We start from the raw sequence: 23,754 nt of genomic DNA, 5'->3' as shown, positions 1-23,754 counted from the left end.
TCCAGCAAAAAAAAAATGAAAAAAGAAAAATGGAGGGAAAAATATCTGTGCAGTAAAGGGTATTGAAAGTAGCCGGGTACGTGTACAATTCTTCAATTAAATCTCCTCCAGACAGAAAGAGAGTATTAAAAGCTACGACGAAGTTCCCCAGGTGACGTAAACAGCTTGCAGCACCTGGTACTTCCAGGAGTTCTCCCATCCAAGTACTGACCAGGTCCTGCCCCGTTTAGTTTCCGAGATCTGACGAGATTGGGGGCGTTTAGGACGGTGTGGCCGCAAGCCGAGAGGCCTGGCTGCATGATGTCTCTTAAAGGCTGGCGGGTATTGACGGAACTTCTAGCAAAAAAAAAAAAAAAAAAAAAAAAAGAAAAACGGAGGCAAAAATATCAGTGCAGCAAAGGGTGTTGAAAGTAGCCGGGTACGTGTACAATTCTTCAATTATATCTCCTCCAGACTGAAAGAGAGTATTAAGAGCTACGATGAAGTTACCCAGGAGACGTAAAAAGCTTGCAGCACCTGGTATTTCCAGGAGGTCAACAATCCAAGTACTGACCAGGCCCTGCCCCGTTTAGCATCCGAGATCTGACGAGATTGGGGGCGTTTAGGACGGTGTGGCCGCAAGCCAAGAGGCCTGGCTGCATGATGTCTCTTAAAGGTTGGCGGGTATTGACGGAACTTCCAGCAAAAAAAAAAAAAAAAAAAAAAAAAAAAAAAGAAAAATGGATGGAAAAATATCAGTGCAGCAAAGGGTGTTGACAGTAGCTGGGTACGTGTACAATACTTCAATTATATCTCCTCCAGACAGATAGAGAGTATTAAGAGCTACGATAAAGTTACCCAGGAGACGTAAAAGCTTGCAGCACTAGGTATTTCCAGGAGGTCACCCATCCAAGTACTGACCAGGCCTTGCCCCATTTAGCTTCCAAGATCTGATGAGATCGGTCGCGCTCAGGACGGTGTGGTCGCAAGCAAGAGGCCTGGCTGCATGATGTCTCTTAAAGGCTGGAGGGTATTGACGGAACTTCCAGCAAAATAAAAAAGAAAAAAGAAAAATGGAGGGAAAAATATCAGTGCAACAAAGGATGTTGAAAGTAGCCGGGTACGTGTACAATTCTTCAATTATATCTCCTCCAGACTGAATGAGAGTATTAAGAGCTACAATGAAGTTACCCAGGAGACGTAAAAAGCTTGCAGCACCTGGTATTTCCAGGAGGTCACCCATCCAAGTACTGACCAGGCCTTGCCCCGTTTAGCTTCCAAGATCTGTTGAGATCGGGCGCGTTCAAGACGGTGTGGCCGCAAACCAAGAGGCCTGGCTGCATGATGTATCTTAAAGGCTGGCGGGTATTGACGGAACTGCCAGCAAAAAAAAAAAAGAAAAATAGAGGGAAATATACCAGTGCAGCAAAGGGTGTTGAAAGTAGCCGGGTACGTGTACAATTCTTCAATTATATCTCCTGGAGACAGAAAGAGAGTATTAAGAGCTACGATGAAGTTACCCAGCAGACGTAAAAAGCTTGCAGCACCTGGTATTTCTAGGAGGTCTCCCATCCAAGTACTGACCAGGCCCTGCCCCGTTTAGCTTCCGAGATCTGACGAGATCGGGCGCATTCAGGGCGGTGTGGCCACAAGCCGAAAGGGCTGGCTGCATGATGTCTCTTAAAGGTTGGCGGGTATTGACGGAACTTCCAGCAAAAAAAAAAAAAAAAAAAATAGAAAAATGGAGGGAAAAATATCAGTGCAGGAAAGGGTGTTGAAAGTAGCCGGGTACGTGTACAATTCTTCAATTATATCTCCTGCAGACTGAAAGAGAGTATTAAGAGCTACGATAAAGTTACCCAGGAGACGTAAAAGCTTGCAGCACCTGGTATTTCCAGGAGGTCACCCATCCAAGTACTGACCAGGCCCTGCTCCGTTTAGCTTCCGAGATCTGACGATATCATGCGCATTCAGGACGGTGTGGCCGAAAGCCGAGAGGCCCGGCTGCATGATGTCTCTTTAAGACTGGCGGGTATTGACGGAACTTCCAGCAAAAAAAAAAGAAAAAAGAAAAATGGAGGGAAAAATATCAGTGTAGCAAAGGGTATTGAAAGTAGCCGGGTACGTGTACAATTCTTCAATAATATCTCCTACATACTGAAAGAGAGTATTAAGAGCTATGATGAAGTTACCCAGGAGACGTAAAAAGCTTGCAGCACCTGGTATTTCCAGGAGGTCACCCATCCAAGTACTGACCAGGCCCTGCCCAGTTAGCTTCCGAGGTCTGATGAGATCGGGCTCGTTCAGGACGGTGTGGCAGCAAGCCAAGAGGCCTGGCTGCATGATGTCTCTTAAAGGCTGGCGGGTATTGACGGAACTTCCAGCAAAAAAAAAAAAAAAAAAAAAATGGAAAATGGAGGGAAAAATATCAGTGCAGCAAAGGCTGTTGAAAGTAGCCGGGTACGTGTACAATACTTCAATTATATCTCCTCCAGACTGAATGAGAGTATTAAGAGCTACGCTGAAGTTACCTAGGAGATGTAAAAAGCTTTCAGCACCTGGTATTTCCTTGAGGTCACCCATCCAATTACTGACCAGGACCTGCTTAGTTTTTCTTCCGAGATCTGACGAGATCTTGCGTCTTCAGGACGGTGTGGCCTCAAGCCAAGAGGCCTGGCTGCATGATGTCTCTTAAAGGCTGGAGGGTATTGATGGAACTTCCTGCAAAAAACAAAAGAAAAAAGAAAAATGGAGGGATAAATATCAGTGCAGCAAAGCGTGTTGAAGGTAGCCGGGTACGTGTACAATTCTTCAATTATATCTCATCCAGACAGATAGAGAGTATTAAGAGCTACGATAAAGTTACCCAGGAGACGTAAAAGCTTGCAGCACTAGGTATTTCCAGGAGGTCTCACATTCAAGAAATGACCAGGTCCTGCCCCGTTTAGCTTCCGAGATCTGACGAGATCGGGCGCGTTCAGGACGGTGTGGCCGCAAGCCGAGATGTCTGGCTGCATGATGTCTCTTAAAGGCTGGCGGGTATTGACGGAATTTCCAGCAAAAAAAAAAAAAAAAAAAAAAAAGAAAAATGGAGGGAAAAATATCAGTGCAGCAAAGGGTGTTGACAGTAGCTGGATACGTGTACAATACTTCAATTATATCTCCTCCAGACAGAGAGAGAGTATTAGGAGCTACGATAAAGTTACCCAGGAGACGTAAAAGCTTGCAGCACTAGGTATTTCCAGGAGGTCTCACATTCATGTACTGACCAGGTCCTGCCCCGTTTAGCTTCCGAGATCTGACGAGATCGGGCGCGTTCAGGATGGTGTGGCCGCAAGCCAAGATGCCTGGCTGCATGATGTCTCTTAAAGGCTGGCGGGTATTGACGGAACTGCCAGCAAAAAAAAAAAAGAAAAATAGAGGGAAATATACCAGTGCAGCAAAGGGTGTTGAAAGTAGCCGGGTACGTGTACAATTCTTCAATTATATCTCCTGGAGACAGAAAGAGAGTATTAAGAGCTACGATGAAGTTACCCAGGAGACGTAAAAAGCTTGCAGCACCTGGTATTTCTAGGAGGTCTCCCATCCAAGTACTGACCAGGCCCTGCCCCGTTTAGCTTCCGAGATCTGACGAGATCGGGCGCGTTCAGGACGGTGTGGCCACAAGCCGAAAGGCCTGGCTGCATGATGTCTCTTAAAGGTTGGCGGGTATTGACGGAACTTCCAGCAAAAAAAAAAAAAAAAAAAAATAGAAAAATGGAGGGAAAAATATCAGTGCTGGAAAGAGTGTTGAAAGTAGCCGGGTAGGTGTACAATTCTTCAATTATATCTCCTGCAGACTGAAAGAGAGTATTAAGAGCTACGATAAAGTTACCCAGGAGACGTAAAAGCTTGCAGCACCTGGTATTTCCAGGAGGTCTCACATTCAAGTACTGACCAGGTCCTGCCCCGTTTAGCTTCCGAGATCTGACGATATCATGCGCATTCAGGACGGTGTGGCCGAAAGCCGAGAGGTCCGGCTGCATGATGTCTCTTAAAGGCTGGCGGGTATTGACGGAATTTCCAGCAAAAAAAAAAAGAAAAAAGAAAAATGGAGGGAAAAATATCAGTGCAGCAAAGGGTTTTGAAAGCAGCCGGGTACGTGTACAATTTTTCAATAATATCTCCTACAGACTGAAAGAGAGTATTAAGAGCTATGATGAAGTTACCCAGGAGACGTAAAAAGCTTGCAGCACCAGGTATTTCCAGGAGGTCACCCATCCAAGTACTGACCAGGCCCTGCCCCATTAGCTTCCGAGATCTGATGAGATCGGGCGCGTTCAGGACGGTGTGGCCGCAAGCCAAGAGGCCTGGCTGCATGATGTCTCTTAAAGGCTGGCGGGTATTGACGGAACTTCCAGCAAAAAAAAAAAAAAAAAAAAATGGAAAATGGAGGGAAAAATATCAGTGCAGCAAAGGCTGTTGAAAGTAGCCGGGTACGTGTACAATACTTCAATTATATCTCCTCCAGACAGATAGAGAGTATTAAGAGCTACGATGAAGTTTCCCAGGAGACGTAAAAAGCTTGCAGCACCTTTTATTTCCAGCAGGTCTCCCATGCAAGTACTGAACAAGCCCTGCCCCGTTCAGCTTCCGAGGTCTGACGAGATTGGGGGTGTTCAGGGCGGTGTGGCCGCAAGCCGAGAGGCCTGGCTGCATGATGTGTCTTAATGGTTGGCGGGTATTGACGGAACTTCCAGCAAAAAAAAAAAAAAAGAAAAATGGAGGGAAAAATATCAGTGCAGCAATGGGTGTTGAAAGTAGCCGGGTACGTGTACAATACTTCAATTATATCTCCTCCATACAGAAAGAGAGTATTAAGAGCTACGATAAACTTACCCAGCAGACGTAAAAAGCTTGCAGCACCAGGTATTTCCAGGAGGTCTCACATTCAAGTACTGACCAGGCCCTGCCCCACTCAGTTTCCGAGATCTAACTAGATCAGGCGCGTTCAGGACAATGTGGCCGCAAGCCAAGAGGGCTGGCTGCATGATGTCTCTTAAAGGCTGGCGGGTATTGACGGAACTTCCAGCAAAAAAAAACAAAAAAAAAGGAAAATGGAGGGAAAAATATCAGTGCAGGAAAGGGTGTTGAAAGTAGCCGGGTACGTGTTTAATTCTTCAATTATATCTCATGGAGACAGAAAGAGAGTATTAAGAGCTACGATGAAGTTACCCAGGAGACGTAAAAAGCTTGCAGCACCTGGTATTTCTAAGAGGTCTCCCATCCAAGTACTGACCAGGTCCTGCCCCGTTTAGCTTCCGAGATCTGACGATATCATGCGCGTTCAGGACGGTATGGCCGCAAGCCAAGAGGCCTGGCTGCATGATGTCTCTTTAAGGCTGGCGGGTATTGACGGAACTTCCAGCAAAAAAAAAAAGAAAAAAGAAAAATGGAGGGAAAAATATCAGTGCAGCAAAGGGTTTTGAAAGTAGCCGGGTACGTGTACAATTCTTCAATAATATCTCCTACAGACTGAAAGAGAGTATTAAGAGCTATGATGAAGTTACCCAGGAGACGTAAAAAGCTTGCAGCACCTGGTATTTCCAGGAGGTCACCCATCCACGTACTGACCAGGCCCTGCCCTGTTAGCTTCCAAGATCTGACGAGATCGGGCGCGTTCAGGACGGTGTGGCCGCAAGCCAAGAGGCCTGGCTGCATGATGTCTCTTAAAGGCTGGCGGGTATTGACGGAACTTCCAGTAAAAAAAAAAAAAAAAAAAAATGGAAAATGGAGGGAAAAATATCAGTGCAGCAAAGGCTGTTGAAAGTAGCCGGGTACGTGTACAATACTTCAATTATATCTCCTCCAGACAGATAGAGAGTATTAAGAGCTACGATGAAGTTTCCCAGGAGACGTAAAAAGCTTGCAGCACCAGGTATTTCCAGGAGGTCTCCCATCCAAGTACTGACCAGGCCCTGCCCCGTTTAGCTTCCGAGATCTGACGAGATCGGGCATGTTCAGGACGTTGTGGCCGCAAGCCAAGAGGCCTGGCTTCATGATGTCTCTTAAAGGCTGGCGGGTATTGACGGAACTTCCAGCAAAAAATAAAAAATAAATAAATAGAAAAATGGAGGGAAAAATATCAGTGCAGGACAGGGTGTTGAAAGTAGCCGGGTACATGTACAATTCTTCAATTATATCTCCTCCAGACTGAATGAGAGTATTAAGAGCTACGCTGAAGTTACCCAGGAGATGTAAAAGGCTTGCAGCACCTGGTATTTCCAGGAGGTCACCCATCCAATTACTGACCAGGCCCTGCCCAGTTTTTCTTCCGAGATCTGACGAGATCTTGCGTCTTCAGGACGGTGTGGCCTCAAGCCAAGAGGCCTGGCTGCATGATGTCTCTTAAAGGCTGGAGGGTATTGATGGAACTTCCAGCAAAAAACAAAAGAAAAAAGAAAAATGGAGGGAAAAATATCAGTGCAGCAAAGCGTGTTGAAGGTAGCCGGGTACGTGTACAATCCTTCAATTATATCTCCTCCAGACAGATAGAGAGTATTAAGAGCTACGATAAAGTTACCCAGGAGACGTAAAAGCTTGCAGCACCAGGTATTTCCAGGAGGTCTCACATTCAAGTACTGACCAGGTCCTGCCCCGTTTAGCTTCCGAGATCTGACGAGATCGGGCGCGTTCAGGACGGTGTGGCCGCAAGCCGAGATGTCTGGCTGCATGATGTCTCTTAAAGGCTGGCGGGTATTGACGGAATTTCCAGCAAAAAAAAAAAAAAAAAAAAATAGAAAAATGGAGGGAAAAATATCAGTGCAGGAAAGGGTGTTGAAAGTAGCCGGGTACGTGTACAATTCTTCAATTATGTCTTCTCCAGACAGAAAGAGAGTATTAAGAGCTACGATGAAGTTCCCCAGGAGACGTAAAAAGCTGGCAGCACCTGGTATTTCCAGGAGATCTCCCATCGAAGTACTGACCAGGCCCTGCCCCGTTTAGTTTCCGAGATCTGACGAGATCGGGCGCGTTCAGGACTTTGTGTCCGCAAGCCGAGAGGCCTGGCTGCATGATGTCTCTTAAAGGTTGGCGGGTATTGACGGAACTTCCAGCAAAAAAAAAAGAAAGAAAAATGGATGGAAAAATATCAGTGCAGCAAAGGGTGTTGAAAGTAGCCGGGTACATGTACAATTCTTCAATTATATCTCCTGCAGACTGAAAGAGAGTATTAAGAGCTACGATGAACTCACCTAAAGGATTATTAGGAACACCATACTAATACTGTGTTTGACCCCCTTTCGCCTTCAGAACTGCTTTAATTCTACGTGGCATTGATTCAACAAGGTGCTGAAAGCATTCTTTAGAAATGTTGGCCCATATTGATAGGATAGTATCTTGCAGTTGATGGAGATTCGCGGGATGCACATCCAGGGCACGAAGCTCCCGTTCCACCACATCCCAAAGATGCTCTATTGGGTTGAGATCTGGTGACTGTGGGGGCCAGTTTAGTACAGTGAACTCATTGTCATGTTCAAGAAACCAATTTGAAATGATTCGACCTTTGTGACATGGTGCATTATCCTGCTGGAAGTAGCCATCAGAGGATGGGTACATGGTGGTCAAAAAGGGATGGACATGGTCAGAAACAATGCTCAGGTAGGCCGTAGCATTTAAACGATGCCCAATTGGCACTAAGGGGCCTAAAGTGTGCCAAGAAGACATCCCCCACACCATTACACCACCACCACCAGCCTGCACAGTGGTAACAAGACATGATGGATCCATGTTCTCATTCTGTTTACGCCAAATTCTGACTCTACCATCTGAATGTCTCACCTCTTTTTCCTATTTGTGGTGGAGATGAGTGGTACCCAGTGGGGTCTTCTGCTGTTGTAGCCCATCCGCCTCAAGGTTGTACGTGTTGTGGCATCACAAATGCTTTGCTGCATACCTCGGTTGTAGCGAGTGGTTACTTCAGTCAAAGTTGCTCTTCTATCAGCTTGAATCGAGTCGGCCCATTCTCCTCTGAGCTCTAGCATCAACAAGGCATTTTCGCCCACAGGACTGCCGCATACTGGATGTTTTTCCCTTTTCACACCATTCTTTGTAAACCCTAGAAATGGTTGTGCGTGAAAATCCCAGTAACTGAGCAGATTGTGAAATACTCAGACCGGCCCGTCTGGCACCAACAACCATGCCACGCTCAAAATTGCTTAAATCACCTTTCATTCCCATTCAGACATTCAGTTTGGAGTTCAGGAGATTGTCTTGACCAGGACCACACCCCTAAATGCATTGAAGCAACTGCCATGTGATTGGTTGATTAGATAATTGCATTAATGAGAAATTGAACAGGTGTTCCTAATAATCCTTTAGGTGAGTGTATATGTATGTATGTGTATGTATGTCCAATTGCTTTGACAATACAAATGAAATGAATTGAGAGAGAGAGAGAGAGAGAGAGAGGAATATGAGCTCCTAAAAAACATTTGTTTTTATACATAAGCGGATTTAATTTGTGATTTACAAATGAATATATAGCACTATAAACATACACAGAAGACATGGAATAGAAATTCAGAAGAAAAAGTATTCAAAAAATAATAATTTTAAGAGAAACACAAAAAGAAGAAAGCAGAGAGACAGTTCAGGAAGAAAAGTCAGAAAAGAAAAGCTGAAGACAAGAATTGGAGGTAAGAGACAAATAATTAAACAAAAAAATATGTATTAATAAAATAAATAAGCATTCTCAGTAGTTGACTCAGCCAATGAAAATGCAGAGCTCCGATTTGAATAGAGTGACAGTAGGAGAGAGCCCAACTGCCACTGAGACTGATAGAAATCTATCGAACAGCAGTCTGACTGCAGAGCTGCCTTTTGAAATCCGATACCCTGAAGACATTCGCTCTGCACAGGCTAAGAAGGACTACAAACAAGCTGTGATGAGAGCATCTCCTGAGACCCTCATCCTAGACTACACCGGTAAAGGAGAAAACAGGGTCAAGAACAATCTACTGTTCTACACCGCCTTTCACAAAACCCTGTGCCAGACATACCCCAATAACAACAAGAGGGGCATTAGCAGAGGCAGGCAGATCTCAGTGCTGGTAGAGAAAGACACAGACAGTGTGATGCTCACTTTTAATGTATACCACAACGGGACCATCATGGTGCAGGGCAGCGAGAGCAGCCTGGACCAATTAGCTCTCGGCTTCCACACCTCAAAGCAGCAGACTGAGGTAGAGAAACAAGAGCCAGAGCCGGCCACCCTGCAGTCTGCCCCCAGCCACACGGAGCCAGACAGTGCCCCATCTCCCACAGACTGCCCCCCTGTCTCCCCAAAACTCTCCAGCAACATTAAAACACTAAAGGAATGCCTATCAGTGCTGGAGCTGGAGTTTGCGGAGTTCAGGGAGCAGACCTTGAGCACCCTGGCCCAGACCTCCTTGTGCGATCAGCTCCGGGATGAGATGCACAGACTAAAGATGCAGCACAAGGCTGAGATCCATGAGCTGAGAGCAGCAGTGAGAGACCTGGAGGAGCAGAGCCAAACCCTGAGGACGGAGCTGCGCAGAGCGAGGGAGGAGCTGACCAGGACACCCCAGCACAGCCAGCTAAGGAGCCTGCAGAGCCAGCTGGAGGAGCTAAGAGAGGAGCTACACATCACTGGAGCACAGAGACTGCACTGCACTGACCCCACAACACCTCCAACCCCTGACGCACCCACTGATCCACCCACACTCCCCACCACTCCTGACACACCCACTATCACCAGACCTGCCACTAATACACAACCCCCTGAAACGCCACTCCCCCAAAACACACCCGCTGCCCCCACCACTCCCGACGCAAACCCGGAGTGGCAGGTCAACGCAGAGGTGGTCATTCTGAGCGAATCCAATGGGAAGTTCCTGGTTGAGAGGCGCCTCTTCCCTGGGCGAAAAGTGAAAAAGCTTTGGTGCTCCACAGCACAGAGAGCCCTGGAGCTGCTCTCCAAGAGGAGGCTTTGCCAAGTCAAACACATCCTCATCCACACCGGCACTAACGACCTGAGTGCCCGCAGGGGCGATGTGGCCTCAGCCCTGAGACAGGTAGCAACGAAAGCCACAGAGGAATTCCCAACTGCCAAAATTTCCATCTCCACACTGCTGCCCCGCACAGACGTGCCCCTGCACATCATCCAGGCCATCAACGCAGAAGTGTCCCGAAGATGTGCCCTCCTCCCCAACGTCCACCTGGCACACCACTGAGACATCCAGCCACATCACCTGTATGACCACGTCCACCTCAACAAGACGGGTGTGAGGATCATCTCAAAGGTCCTCAAGGACACAACCCTGGGCCGAAACCCCACACACCCCCACCTCGAGACCAGGAGCAAACCCCCCAGCCCCCGGCCACATCCCCAGCCACCGGCTCCACCCCAGCCCCAGCCCCTGAGACCCCGCGGCCCCATTCCCCACCCCCCCATCCCCAGAGGGCCCGTCCAGCACAGCAGAGCGGACAGCCGGGGACCAGCACAGCCACACAGCCACGCAGCAGCGGCTTCCAGAGCCTGGAGGCCCGATGCTGCCCAGCTGGCCCAGATAAGGCAACTCCTCAGTGTCATCTGTACCACACTGCTGAGTTAACTGAGCCTCAACACACATATATATGGTTGTGGAGATGGAGAGTAAGAAAAAATGTGATTTAATTATTCTGATATTTTGATGCAAAGATAAAATCTTTGAGTGATTATTATGTATATCCATATATAATTATTAATAGTAATATAATATCAGTTGTAGACCACAAATTAAACTTTCTTATGTAGAAGAGACAAGTATAATAAAATATATTAACATGTCCTTTAAAATAAGCAGTTGGAATATGCAGGGTTTACGCTCCTCAACTTTTGGAATGAAGAGCACAGGCCCTGAACTGATCAACACTGTAAATAGTTCAGATGTTTTCATTCTTGTAGAGACTTGGTGCTGTGCAGATATGTCTATACACTGGATGGATACAATGGATACAGGGAGCTGATTGTGCCCTCCTATAAAAAACCCAAAGTCAGGTGTGGCAGGGCCTCGTGGGGGATTATCGTGTGGTACAGGGAGGAGCTCCGAGCAGCCCTATGCCCAGTACAGAGAGGAGACACACACCTGTGGATGAAAATCAGAAAAGACACCCTACAAAATAACACAGATATATACCTATGTGCAATTTATATGCCACCCGCAGACTCCCCCTACTATAATGAGGAAGGCTTTCATGAGCTTCAAAACGAAATCTGCCACTTCCAGACCCTGGGCTCTGTACTGCTGTGTGGCGATCTCAATGCCAGGACTGGCAGAGAGATGGACTACATCAATACAGAGGGGAACACACACCTGTTCGGAGACTCCCCGCTGTGCCACACACACACCTCCACACTGACACAGCCACGACAGCGTGGTAAACAAGAGCAGGAAGCAGGTAGTGCGCCTATGTAAAAGCCTGGGTCTATATATCATCAATGGCAGGACCAGGGGGTACTCTCTGGGGAGATTCACATACTGCTCGGCTCTGGGCAGCAGTGTGGTGGACTACGCCATAACTGACCTGGACCCACAAGCCAACAATGCGTTTATAGTCAGACAACAATCTCCACTATCAGACCACAGCCAAATAACACTTTACCTAAAAAGATCAGCGCAGCCACAAGTCAGAGCCAAACTTCCCACAAAACTGGTCTCCCTGCCACCCAGTTAGAGATGGTCAGAGCCCAGCACAGAGAACTACACAAGAGCCCTGAATAGTGATGAGATTGAAAACATGTTAGACAGATATCAATCCTCACACTATCAAATAAACCAAAACGGAATAAACTCAGCCACCAAAACACTGAATGAAATATTTGAGAGACTGGCTTTAAAATCAAACATTAAAACAATTAAAAACCAAAATATGAAATCGTCTAAAAGAAAAAAAGAACAGTGGTGTGACCAGGAGTGTGAAACTTCTAGGAAACACCTGAGACATCTCTCCAACACTAAACACAGAGAGCCCGACAACCAGGAGGCTCGCCTCAGCTACTGCCAGGCCCTGCGGCACTACAAGCAACTCCTCAGTAAGAAAAAAGACCACTATATGGGCAGAATAAATACCCCAAAAACAAAAAATGAAATACCAATTCAAAATGGAGAAATCTGGAAAACACACTTTGAAAAACTTTACCAAAATGTTGAAAACAATCCAAAGCCAGAAACAGGTTAAAATATTAAAAAACCTAAATAAATTGGAAGAAATCATTAAGAATAACCAAAATCCCTTAGATAACCCATTTACAATACAGGAACTAAAACATCAACTCAAAATCCTCAAACCCAGGAAAGCCAGCGGCCCCGACAGCATCAGCCCTGAGATGCTGAAGCACAGCAGCCCGCAGCTGCAGGAGGCTCTGCTCAAACTCTTTAACCTGGTGCTGAGAGCCGGGTGTTTCCCTGAGGTCGGGAATCAAGGATTGATCACCCCGATTTTTAAAAGTGGAGACAAATTAGACCCCAATAACTACTGGGGCAGCTGTGTGAGCAGTAACCTGGGGAAGGTGTTCTGCAGTATCATCAACGCCCAGATACTGGCCTTCCTTACCAAGCACAGTGTCCTGAATAAGAGTCAGATTGGCTTCCTACCAAAACACAGCACAACCGATCATATTTACACTCTACACACCCTCATAAATAAATATACCCAAAACAATAAAGGAAAAATATTTGCCTGTTTTGTAGACTTTAGAAAGGCATTTGACTCAATCTGGCACAAGGGATTATTTTATAAACTTCTACAGAGTGGTGTAGGGGGTAAAGTTTATGACATCATTAAATCAATGTATTCTGAAAACAAATGCGGAGTTCAAATTGGCAACTCAAGAACAGAGTTCTTCACTCAGGGGCGGGGAGTGAGACAGGGCTGCAGTCTGAGTCCAACACTGTTCAACATCTACATCATCGAGTTGGCCACAGTGTTGGAGCAGTCTGACGCCCGCAGCCTAACTCTCCATGACACAGAGATCAAGTTCCTGCTCTATGCAGACGACCTGGTGCTGCTGTCGCCCACAGAGCAGGGGCTTCAGCAGAACCTGGCGCTGCTAGAGCAGTACTGTCAGAAATGGGCCCTGGCAGTCAATCTGGACAAGACCAGAGTTATGGTTTTCCAGAAAAAAGCCCCATCTCAGGGAAACAGGTACCGCTTCACTCTGGGCAGCACTGGATTAGAGCACTGCACCAGATACAACTACCTTGGCCTGACCATCAGTGCGTCAGGGAGCTTCAGCCTGGCTATAAACGCATTAAAAGACAAGGCACGCCGGGCATTTTATGCCATAAAGACACAATTTGGGAAAACAACAATACCAATAACTATTTGGATTAAAATATTAAACTCCATCATCCAACCAATCCTGCTATATGGGAGCGAAGTGTGGGGTCCCCTCATGAACCTCAATAACAGCAATTGGGACAAAAGCCCCATGGAAATATTCCACCTAGAATTTAATAAAAACATCTTACACGTACACAGAAACACCACCACGGCTCTGAGGCTCACAGAGCCCGAACACACAATGAGCAAAACAACAACAATTGGGAAAATTGACATGTACCTGAAAAGCAAATACACAAAAGATTAGAGACACGAATTAGAATTACAAAACAAATTGGAATGCTACCGGGCCCTGAATAGAAACATTACATTGGCTGAATACTTAAAAATCCAAAATATAAAAGAGAGACAAAATCTAACTAAATACAGGCTCAGTGACCACAGCCTCGCCATTGAAAAAGGCCGCTACAGAAAATTCTGGGTTGCCAGAGAAGAGCGGCTGTGCAGCCAGTGTGACCTAGGGGAGGTCGAAACACAGGCGCATTTCCTGCTGTCCTGCCCTAAATACACAAAAATCAGGGAGACATACTTTAAAATATTAAAAATGCATATCCCTGAGTTCAGCATGATCCCCGATTGCTGCAAACTCCCCGTCCTGCTGGGAGAGGAGGAGCGCACTGCCTTCTTAGCAGCGCAATATGTATCCACCTGCCACAGCCTGCGAGACAGTGTGTAGACACCAGCCTGTGGCACTCCATTTGCAAAACAAAATAAAAACAGTGATTTTTCTGATGTCATGACACAAATTTTGATACAAACAACAAATATGGTTTATATCCTACTTAATTTTATTTCAATGTGTACTATATTTGTTCCACTGAATCTTGTATTGCAATGTTTTGTCTTGATTGATAGAACATTTGTATCTGCTTTGGCAATATTGTGATAGATCATGCCAATAAAGCACCTTTGAATTGAATTGAAATGAATTGACAGACAGACAGACACACGCACACACACACACACACACACACAGAGCCAGCCAGCCAGACAGCCAGCCAGCTCAGCCATGACATCACGAGCCTCTCTCAGCTGACTGCTATGACATCACAGAGCACGTACATTCCGTTGCTTGCCGTCTGTCAACCACTCAGTCACTGCCAGCCAGACTGGCTGGCTGGCTGGATGGGGGGGCTGCTTGCTGCTGCTGCGTACCTTAGCAAGCTTATTTGCTTGACCGGCCTTCCTACTCCTCTGCCCACATGCCCACCTATGCCCGATCTGCTGTTCACCTGGATCACAGCTCCGCCCCAACAAGGCAGAGCCCCCCAAGAATGGTACAAACTCACCCACGTTCCCCTCCACAGAAAGCTTTAGCCCAAAATAAGGGACACATTCTGCCCAATATGTCAGCGCCAACCACAGCCTGAGGGACACAGTGACACACGAGCACCGGCTGTAAATATAATGTAAATACTCGTTTGTAATGCATGTCATTGTATTTCAAAAAAGGAATCTGGAAATGGTATACCTATTTTCTTTATTTGTATGTATTAAAGATCACATTTTATTACATTTTCTTTTTCTGTACTTCATTACATCTTATTGTGATTCATAATTCTATTATTTATTTTCCGTGTATATGTATGTATGTATGTATTGTGACAAACCAAGGGGCAGGGTCATACATGGCAGATATGTCAGGCCAGGTCTGCTGCAAGGTGTGTACTCTAGGGTAGAATACCGACCCTAGGCAACTACACTCCCCAGAAACCCTCAGGCAGCCATTCTAGCACCTAATGTGGTCACTTGGTGTTACTTCCTCAATTATTCACCAGGTATATAAGGCGGGCCTGAGAGAGAGAGAAGTGAGAGACAATAGGGTGAGTTATCTGGAAAACAGAGGTAGCTCATAAGGAGAAAGCCAAGACTTATTTATTCCAGACTTTGTTTAAAATAGAATGATTATGTAAGATTAGTTACAACTCCAGTGTGAGTTAGGTTTTGTTTTCAGATTTGTTTTGTTTGAAGTAAACATACAGGCACAGCCCTGTATTTGCAACCTCCTCCCTGGGTCATGACTGGTTTTTACTCCTAAGAAGATCACAGAGAAGACCCGCACATGTGTACAGCCAAGGCGTTTTGTCACATTTGGTGTAGAATGCGGGCAGCACCTCATGAAACCCAGACTGGCTGAGTGAATTTTTTTATCCAAAAAAAAAAAAACTACAGGCTGTAATAGCCCAACAGGAAGCGACCAGGGTGCAGCAGGTGGCTCACCAGGATGCTATGCGGATGCATCAGGAAGCACTGCAGGTCCAGCATGATACAAATAAAATGTTTAGAGAAGAGCAGGAAAAGGTGACTAAAGAGCTGAAAGAGAGTGTTGAAGCACTTGCAACCAGGATTGGGCCACAGGGGGCTGCAACCCATTCCACTCCCCGCACCAATCACTTTCTGCAGAAAATGACAAAACAGGACGATGTTGAGGCCTTCCTTATGACCTTTGAGAGGACAGCAGAGAGAGGGATGGCCAAAAGATTCCTGGGCAGGGCTTGTGGCACCTTATCTGGCAGGGGATGCACAGAAAGCGTACTTTGATCTGGAGCTGAAGGACGCCCAGGACTATGATAAATTGAAAGCGGAGATAATGACCCGATTGGGCGTGACCACCGCAGTGAGGGCACATCGGTTTCAGCAGTGGGCCTACCAACCAGGACAACCAATCCGAACGCAGATGTTTGATCTGATCCATCTGGCCAGGAAATGGCTACAGCCAGAGGTCCATTCATCAGCCGAGGTGGTGGAGGCCATAGTCCTTGACAACTACCAACGCTGTTTGCCCAAGGACGTTCGACGCTGGGTTGGCCAGAATGAGGTGCTGTCCGCTGACACCTTGGTGGCCATTGTAGAGCGGTTCTATACAGCCGGAGCAGCAGAGCATGTACCGGAGGTTAAAAACTCATTCCCCAGGCCATGACGAACCAGCGGACCGGGTAAGATGGTTCCAAAGTACTCTGGGAAACATGACGCGCTGGATTGGAAGAAAAGAGCAAGACTGGGGGGGGCAAAGGTGGGGCCTAAAGCCGAGACTAAGGGTTATAGGGGGTCACCATCACAACCAATTGTCTGCTACAATTGTGACAAAGTAGGACATATTGCGGCCCACTGCCCAGGTAGAGAGGAACCAATGCAATGTAATGTGTGTGATATGGGGAAAGAGAAACCGGTATTTTATGCCTGCCCTGTTGGGACGGATGTTTTCATAGGCGGAGTACCTAATCCAAAACACATGTGTTCAGTGATAGTCGATGAGAAAGAAGTGGCTGCTCTACTCGACTCTGGCAGTATGGTTACACTGGTCACAGAAAAATTAGTAGCGACCAACAAGCTGGATAGACATCAGGAGCTCAGTATCACATGCACACATGGTGACACACGCCCCTATCCCACAGCCCTTGTAAACATACAGACAGAGGCCGGGAAACTAGATTACGAAGTCGGTGTGGTACCCAACATGCCATATGATGTGATACTGGGACGATATTTTCCTAATTTTGGAAAACTAGATAGAAAACATAGTAAATTGGAAATGCACACTGAAAACTGTAAGCCAGAAGTTGCCTCGATCCCACAACTAGAGCTAAAAGTAGACCTGGTTCCAGTTGAGTCGACAGTGAAGGTTTTGGTTGGGGAAAATTAAACTGAAAACATAGGGGTGGAATGTAGTGACGTAGATGACCCTATGGAGGGTGAGGAACCCAGCACTAGCAGGGTGGGTGAGAATCCATTCATAGAGACCCCTGAAGCTGACAATGTAGAAGTGTCAGTGTTAGAGGGACTCCCCACTGATTTTGGCAGCGCACAGGTGCGAGATCTCACTCTACACTATGCTAAAGAAAATGTGAAGGTAGTAAATGGGACCCCTATGACTACTGCAGACCCGCCAACAGCTTATCCTTATTTTATGGTAAAAAATGACCTATTGTACCGTGTAAATAAGATAGGGGTGGACATTGTGGAGCAATTGCTAGTTCCCACCCCATTCAGACGAACAGTTCTCAATCTGGCACATGGGCATATCCTGGGGGGACATCTGGGGATGGACAAAACCAAGGATAGACTCCTGAGGAGGTTTTACTGGCCAGGCGTACATGCAGACGTGACAGAACATTGTAGCTCATGTCCTGAATGTCAACTACATGCTCCTAAACCAGCCTTCAGAAGCCCACTGGTCCCTTTGCCCATCATAGAGACCCCCTTTGCTAGGATAGCTATGGATGTGGTGGGACCTCTCCCGAAATCAGCCAGAGGGCATCAGTATATACTGGTTATTTTGGATTATGCCACCAGGTACCCAGAAGCCATTCCACTGCGGACCATGGCTTCAAAAGGTATTGCAAAAGAGCTAATGTTGATGTGTAGTAGGGTGGGGATACCGAGGGAGATATTAACAGATCAGGGCACACCCTTTATGTCTAAGGTTATGACCGATCTGTGTAAATTGTTGCAGGTTAAGCAGTTGAGAACATCAGTCTACCACCCACAAACAGATGGGTTGGTTGAGAGATTTAATAGGACCCTGAAGTCCATGCTAAGAAAGGTAATCGATAAGGATGGGAAAAATTGGGAATTCATGCTGCCCTACTTGATGTCTGCCATTAGGGAAGTCCCACAGGCTTCCCTGGGCTTTTCGCCTTTTGAACTGTTATATGGGAGGCACCCCAGGGGGATATTAGACATAGCCCGTGAAACGTGGGAACACGAGTCCACTCCTTTCCGGAGTGTAGTCGAGCACATCAATGCTATGCAAGAGAGAATAGCCACAGTCACTCCCATTGTGAGAGAGCACCTAAGGCAGGCACAGGAACACCAACAATTCGCCTATAATCGTCAGGCTACACTGAGGGTGTTCCAGCCTGGTGATAGGGTGTTGGTGTTGGTTCCCACTGTAGAATGTAAATTTCTGGCTACGTGGATGGGACCTTATGAGATTATAGAGCGAATACGGGAAGTGAACTATAAGGTTCAGCAACCCGGCCGCCGACCCCCAGAACAAATATATCATGTCAACTTAATAAAAGCCTGGAAGGACAGGGAAGTGTTGATGTTGACTTACCCCCCTCAGCCACTAGGGACACCGAAGGTGAATATTGCAGCTGCCTTGTCACCTGACCAGTTGAAGGAGGTGAACGACTTGATAATACGTAATAGGGAAGTTTTCTCAGGCATACCGGGGCGTACCCATTTAGTCTCTCACAACATTGTGTCTCTCCCAGGAAAGAAGGTAAATATGAGGCCTTACAGGGTACCAGAAGCTCGCAGGAACACTATTAGAAATGAGGTTAAGGAAATGCTGGAGGCAGGGGTTATTGAAGAATCCCACAGTGAGTGGTCCAGCCCTATAGTCATGGTTTCCAAACCTGATGGCTCCTGGAGATTCTGTAATGATTTTAGAAAGGTTAATGAAATTTCAAAGTTTGATGCATACCCAATGCCCCGAGTAGATGAATTGTTGGGAATGCTCGCTATATTTCAACTATTGACTTAGCCAAGGGCTACTGGCAGATTCCCTTGACCCCGGGTGCCAAAGAAAAAACAGCCCTTGCAACCCCAGATGGTCTGTTTCACTACACAGTGATGCCCTTTGGCCTGCATGGTGCTCCTGCCACCTTTCAAAGGTTGATGGACCACATACTTAGACCACACGTGATACAGCAAACCGGGCTTTCCGGAGCCTACAGGAGGCGCTCTGCCGCAACCCCGTTTTAATGGTACCTGACTTTCAGAAAGAATTTATAGTCCAGACGGACGCCTCTGAGGTGGGGATCGGAGTGGTTTTGTCCCAAAGAATGGGTGATCACGAACACCCGGTGTTGTTCCTTAGCAGAAAGTTGGAATCCAATGAAATAAATTATTTGGTAGTTGAAGAAGAATGTTTGGCAGTGAAGTGGGCTTTGGACAGTCTTCGATACTATTTGTTGGGCAGGCACTTCACCCTGATCACTGACCATGCCCCCCTCACTTGGATGCATCGTTCGAAAGACAGGAATGCCCGTGTGATGAGGTGGTTTTTGAGTCTCCAACATTTTCATTTCACCCTGCAGCACAGGCCAGGGAAGGCCATGGGGAATGTTGATGGGCTGTCCCGGGTGCATGCTTTTTTGCGGCTGTCGCTCGACCTATGGGGTCGCAGCTGGGGGGGAGGATGTGGGACAAACCAAGGGGCAGGGTCATACATGGCAGACATGTCAGGCCAGGTCTGCTGCAAGGTCTGCACTCTAGGGAAGAAAACCGACCCTAGACAACTACACTCCCCAGAAACCCTCAGGCAGCCTAATGTGGTCACTTGGTGCTACTTCCTCAATTATTCACCAAGTATATAAGGCGGAAAGATAGAGTCAAGCTAGAAGGTCAGGCCAGAAGCTAGTTTGATTTCTGTTTGTTATTTACGATGAGAACCTTGGAAACAATGTCAAACGGTATGACCTACGTGCCTGTTCCCTAAAACCATGTGTAGACCTATGGACTCTGTTCTATAATGATATATGTTCTGCTTAGTTAGCCTTTAAGATAACATAGTAATGACTTTCTAGCATGTATGCATGTATGTATGTCCAATTGCTTTGACAATACAAATGAATTGAATTGAGAGGGAGAGAGAGAGAGAGAGAGAGAGAGAGAGAGAGAGAGAGAGAGAGACAGACAGACTGAAAAACAGACAAACAGACACACACACACACACACAGACATACACACACACACACAGAGCCAGCCAGCCAGCCAGCTCAGCGATGACATCACGAGCCTCTCTCAGCTGACTGCTATGACATCACAGAGCACGTACATTCCGTTGCTTGCTGTCTGACAACCACTCAGTCACTGCCAGCCAGACTGGCTGGCTGGCTGGATGTGGGGGATGCTTGCTGCTGCTGCGTACCTTAGCAAGCTTATTTGCTTGACCGGCCTTCCAACTCCTCTGCCCACATGCCCACCTATGCCCGATCTGCTGTTCACCTGGTCACAGCTCCGCCCCAACAAGGCAGATTCTCCCAAAAATGGTACAAACTGATCCACGTTCCCCTCCACGGAAAGCTTTAGCCCAAAATAAGGGACAAATTCTGTAACAACATAATGGATGCCCACCCAACCTGTGACAAAACTGAGAAAAAAGAAAAACGCCAGTCCTCCTGGGGGAGGGACACACAGCCACCCTGGCTGCCCAATATGTCAGCGCCTACCACAGCCTGAGGGACACAGTGACACACGAGCACCGGCTGTAAATATAATGTAAATACTTGTTTGTTATGCATGTCATTGTATTTCAAAAAAGGAATCTGGAAATAGTAAACCTATTTTCTTTATTTGTATGTATTAAAGATCACATTTTTTTACATTTTCATTTTCTGTACTTCATTACATCTTATTGTGATTCATAATTCTATTATTTATTTTCCGTGTAGATGTATGTATGTATGTATGTATGTATGTATGTATATGTATGTATGTCCAATTGCTTTGACAATACAAATGAATTGAATTGAGAGGGAGAGAGAGAAAGAGAGAGAGAGAGAGAGAGAGAGAGAGAGGAATATGAGCTCCTAAAAAACATTTGTTTTTATACATAAGCGGATTTAATTTGTCATTTACAAATGAATATATAGCACTATAAACATACACAGAAGACATGGAATAGAAATTCAGAAGAAAAAGTATTCAAAAAATAATAATTTTAAGAGAAACACAAAAAGAAGAAAGCAGAGAGACAGTTCAGGAAGAAAAGTCAGAAAAGAAAAGCTGAAGACAAGAATTGGAGGTAAGAGACAAATAATTAAACAAAAAAATATGTATTAATAAAATAAATAAGCATTCTCAGTAGTTGACTCAGCCAATGAAAATGCAGAGCTCCGATTTGAATAGAGTGACAGTAGGAGAGAGCCCAACTGCCACTGAGACTGATAGAAATCTATCGAACAGCAGTCTGACTGCAGAGCTGCCTTTTGAAATCCGATACCCTGAAGACATTCGCTCTGCACAGGCTAAGAAGGACTACAAACAAGCTGTGATGAGAGCATCTCCTGAGACCCTCATCCTAGACTACACCGGTAAAGGAGAAAACAGGGTCAAGAACAATCTACTGTTCTACACTCAGTACCCCACCGCCTTTCACAAAACCCTGTGCCAGACATACCCCAATAACAACAAGTGGGGCATTAGCAGAGGCAGGCAGATCTCAGTGCTGGTAGAGAAAGACACAGACAGTGTGATGCTCACTTTTAATGTATACCACATCATGGTGCAGGACAGCGAGAGCAGCCTGGACCAATTATCTCTCGGCTTCCACACCTCAAAGCAGCAGACTGAGGTAGAGAAACACGAGCCAGAGCCAGCCACCCTGCAGTCTGCCCCCAGCCACACGGAGCCAGACAGTGCCCCATCTCCCACAGACTGCCCCCCTGTCTACCCAAAACTCTCCAGCAACATTAAAACACTAAAGGAATGCCTATCAGTGCTGGAGCTGAAGTTTGCGGAGTTCAGGGACTAAAGATGCACCACAAGGCTGAGATCCATAAGCTGAGAGCAGCAGTGAGAGACCAGGAGGAGCAGAGCCAAACCCTGAGGACGGAGCTGCACAGAGCGAGGGAGGAGCTGACCAGGACACCCCAGCACAGCCAGCTGAGGAGCCTGCAGAGCCAGCTGGAGAAGCTAAGAGAGGAGCACAGAGACTGCACTGCACTGACCCCACAACACCTACAACCCCTGACGCACCCACTGACGCACCCACTGATCCACCCACACTCCCCACCACTCCTGACACCCCCACTATCACCAGACCTGCCACTAATACACAAACCCCTGAAACGCCACTCCCCTAAAACACACCCGCTGCCCCCACCACTCCCGACGCAAAACCCGGAGTGGCAGGTCAACACAGAGGTGGTCATTCTGAGCGACTCCAATGGGAAGTTCCTGGATGAGAGGCGCCTCTTCCCTGGGCGAAAAGTGAAAAAGCTTTGGTGCCCGACAGCACAGAGAGCCCTGGAGCTGCTCTCCAAGAGGAGGCTGTGCCAGGTCAAACACATCCTCATCCACACCGGCACTAACGACCTGAGTGCCCGCAGGGGCGATGTGGCCTCAGCCCTGAGACAGGTGGCAAAGAAAGCCACAGAGGAATTCCAAACTGCCAAAATCACCATCTCCACACTGCTGCCCCGCACAGACGTGCCCCTGCACATCATCCAGGCCATCAACGCAGAAGTATCCCGAAGATGTGCCCTCCTCCCCAACGTCCACCTGGCACACCACTGAGACATCCAGCCACATCACCTGTATGACCACGTCCACCTCAACAAGACGGGTGTGAGGAAGGTCCGTTTTTAGTGTTTCTCTGAACACATCCAAGCTTACCTAGGCGCTACATATTATTTTCAATTACCCGTAATTCTGATCTGTATTTTGGCTTGTTAATAGAAGTTATTGAAGTTGGACTCCTAATTCAAAATAACCAATATGTATCTCAACGTAATTTACTGACAGACATCACTCTTTATCACTTTCACTTTTGAAGGAACTGCTTTGTATTCTGTGTATTGTTTTATTGTAGTGCTGCTTCCTTTCTTGGCCAGGTTTTACTTGCAAAAGTGATTTTATTCTCAATGTAAGCTCAAAGTCAAATAGTTTAAATAAGAAAACAATGTATTGAAATGAGAACATCATGAACCTGTGTAATTGTGCTGAAGGACAAGCACTGAAAGCAGAGAGAATTTTGTGTTTGGCATTGAATAGCCTTAAAGAAAACTATGCCGTTTTTGGAAACTTTCATATTTAAGTTGAATGTAGGCAAAAACATTCCAGTCACTCTGAAGAGAGAATACAGTTTACTGTTCGAATAAGTAGCCCCTGAATTGAAGATAAAAATCAAAAGTGCTGTTCGTAATTAGTTTACACTTTTACATCAGATGTCTTGTTTTTGCGTTCCAAATTGAGGAGTTGTGGCATATAATGTAAATGAAGTTACTTCACTAGTAGTGCGATTTTTACGTTGTGTATGTGTGTTTGTATATATGAACTCATACATTTTTTAAAGATTGTATTTGGAAAACAAATTCAGGTATAGCACGTGTCCCCCTTTTGAATGGGTTCTATATATAACATTTTAAAACGAATGGTTCTGTGTAGAACGCTATGTTTGGGGGTTCTTCATGTAACCCCTTTGAAGGGGTTCTACATAGAACCATAAAGGGATCCACCAGAGCGATTACTCGAGGAACCCTTTATGGTTCTGTGCAGAACAATTTCTTCTAAGAGTGTGGAGTGTCGCCACACAATTTCTCTCAGAGGGCTTTTGACCAATGGCAATCCAATCCTGAATGACGTCACCACTATCCTGTTGTACTTTATGGGAGAGATGTATTAAGTAGTTTATAATGAGAAGAATAACAATAATCACCT

At 46.3% G+C, this 23,754-nt stretch overlaps 4 non-coding genes and 15 pseudogenes across 4 annotated transcripts; all 19 read right to left on the bottom strand.

Annotated features, from left to right (window-relative positions):
• Nucleotides 1-162: 162 nt before the first annotated feature.
• On the bottom strand, nucleotides 163-281 carry LOC136726725 (uncharacterized; annotated as a pseudogene).
• Nucleotides 282-504: 223 nt separating this feature from the next.
• On the bottom strand, nucleotides 505-623 carry LOC136726622 (uncharacterized; annotated as a pseudogene).
• A 228-nt stretch (nucleotides 624-851) lies between these two features.
• Nucleotides 852-970, bottom strand: LOC136726685 (uncharacterized; annotated as a pseudogene).
• Nucleotides 971-1,185: 215 nt separating this feature from the next.
• LOC136727182 (uncharacterized) lies at nucleotides 1,186-1,304 on the bottom strand (annotated as a pseudogene).
• A 210-nt stretch (nucleotides 1,305-1,514) lies between these two features.
• On the bottom strand, nucleotides 1,515-1,633 carry LOC136726860 (5S ribosomal RNA). The gene has a single exon (XR_010808242.1). It is a non-coding gene; the product is annotated as a 5S ribosomal RNA (ribosomal RNA).
• Nucleotides 1,634-1,852: 219 nt separating this feature from the next.
• LOC136726631 (uncharacterized) lies at nucleotides 1,853-1,971 on the bottom strand (annotated as a pseudogene).
• A 215-nt stretch (nucleotides 1,972-2,186) lies between these two features.
• LOC136727273 (uncharacterized) lies at nucleotides 2,187-2,304 on the bottom strand (annotated as a pseudogene).
• Nucleotides 2,305-2,859: 555 nt separating this feature from the next.
• LOC136726712 (uncharacterized) lies at nucleotides 2,860-2,978 on the bottom strand (annotated as a pseudogene).
• Nucleotides 2,979-3,199: 221 nt separating this feature from the next.
• On the bottom strand, nucleotides 3,200-3,318 carry LOC136726481 (uncharacterized; annotated as a pseudogene).
• A 210-nt stretch (nucleotides 3,319-3,528) lies between these two features.
• On the bottom strand, nucleotides 3,529-3,647 carry LOC136726903 (5S ribosomal RNA). The gene has a single exon (XR_010808281.1). It is a non-coding gene; the product is annotated as a 5S ribosomal RNA (ribosomal RNA).
• Nucleotides 3,648-3,867: 220 nt separating this feature from the next.
• On the bottom strand, nucleotides 3,868-3,986 carry LOC136726821 (uncharacterized; annotated as a pseudogene).
• A 216-nt stretch (nucleotides 3,987-4,202) lies between these two features.
• Nucleotides 4,203-4,320, bottom strand: LOC136726970 (5S ribosomal RNA). Its single transcript, XR_010808342.1, has one exon. It is a non-coding gene; the product is annotated as a 5S ribosomal RNA (ribosomal RNA).
• A 220-nt stretch (nucleotides 4,321-4,540) lies between these two features.
• On the bottom strand, nucleotides 4,541-4,659 carry LOC136726739 (uncharacterized; annotated as a pseudogene).
• Nucleotides 4,660-5,208: 549 nt separating this feature from the next.
• LOC136727365 (uncharacterized) lies at nucleotides 5,209-5,327 on the bottom strand (annotated as a pseudogene).
• A 216-nt stretch (nucleotides 5,328-5,543) lies between these two features.
• On the bottom strand, nucleotides 5,544-5,661 carry LOC136727131 (uncharacterized; annotated as a pseudogene).
• A 220-nt stretch (nucleotides 5,662-5,881) lies between these two features.
• On the bottom strand, nucleotides 5,882-6,000 carry LOC136727028 (5S ribosomal RNA). The gene has a single exon (XR_010808395.1). It is a non-coding gene; the product is annotated as a 5S ribosomal RNA (ribosomal RNA).
• A 221-nt stretch (nucleotides 6,001-6,221) lies between these two features.
• On the bottom strand, nucleotides 6,222-6,340 carry LOC136726608 (uncharacterized; annotated as a pseudogene).
• Nucleotides 6,341-6,555: 215 nt separating this feature from the next.
• On the bottom strand, nucleotides 6,556-6,674 carry LOC136727083 (uncharacterized; annotated as a pseudogene).
• A 221-nt stretch (nucleotides 6,675-6,895) lies between these two features.
• LOC136726788 (uncharacterized) lies at nucleotides 6,896-7,014 on the bottom strand (annotated as a pseudogene).
• Nucleotides 7,015-23,754: the final 16,740 nt, after the last annotated feature.

This window comes from Amia ocellicauda, unplaced genomic scaffold, assembly GCF_036373705.1.
Source record: "Amia ocellicauda isolate fAmiCal2 unplaced genomic scaffold, fAmiCal2.hap1 HAP1_SCAFFOLD_26, whole genome shotgun sequence".
Classification (NCBI taxonomy): Eukaryota; Metazoa; Chordata; class Actinopteri; order Amiiformes; family Amiidae; genus Amia; species Amia ocellicauda.
The sequence above is the reverse complement of the archived record's forward strand: the minus strand, read 5'-3'. Positions and strand labels throughout refer to the sequence as shown.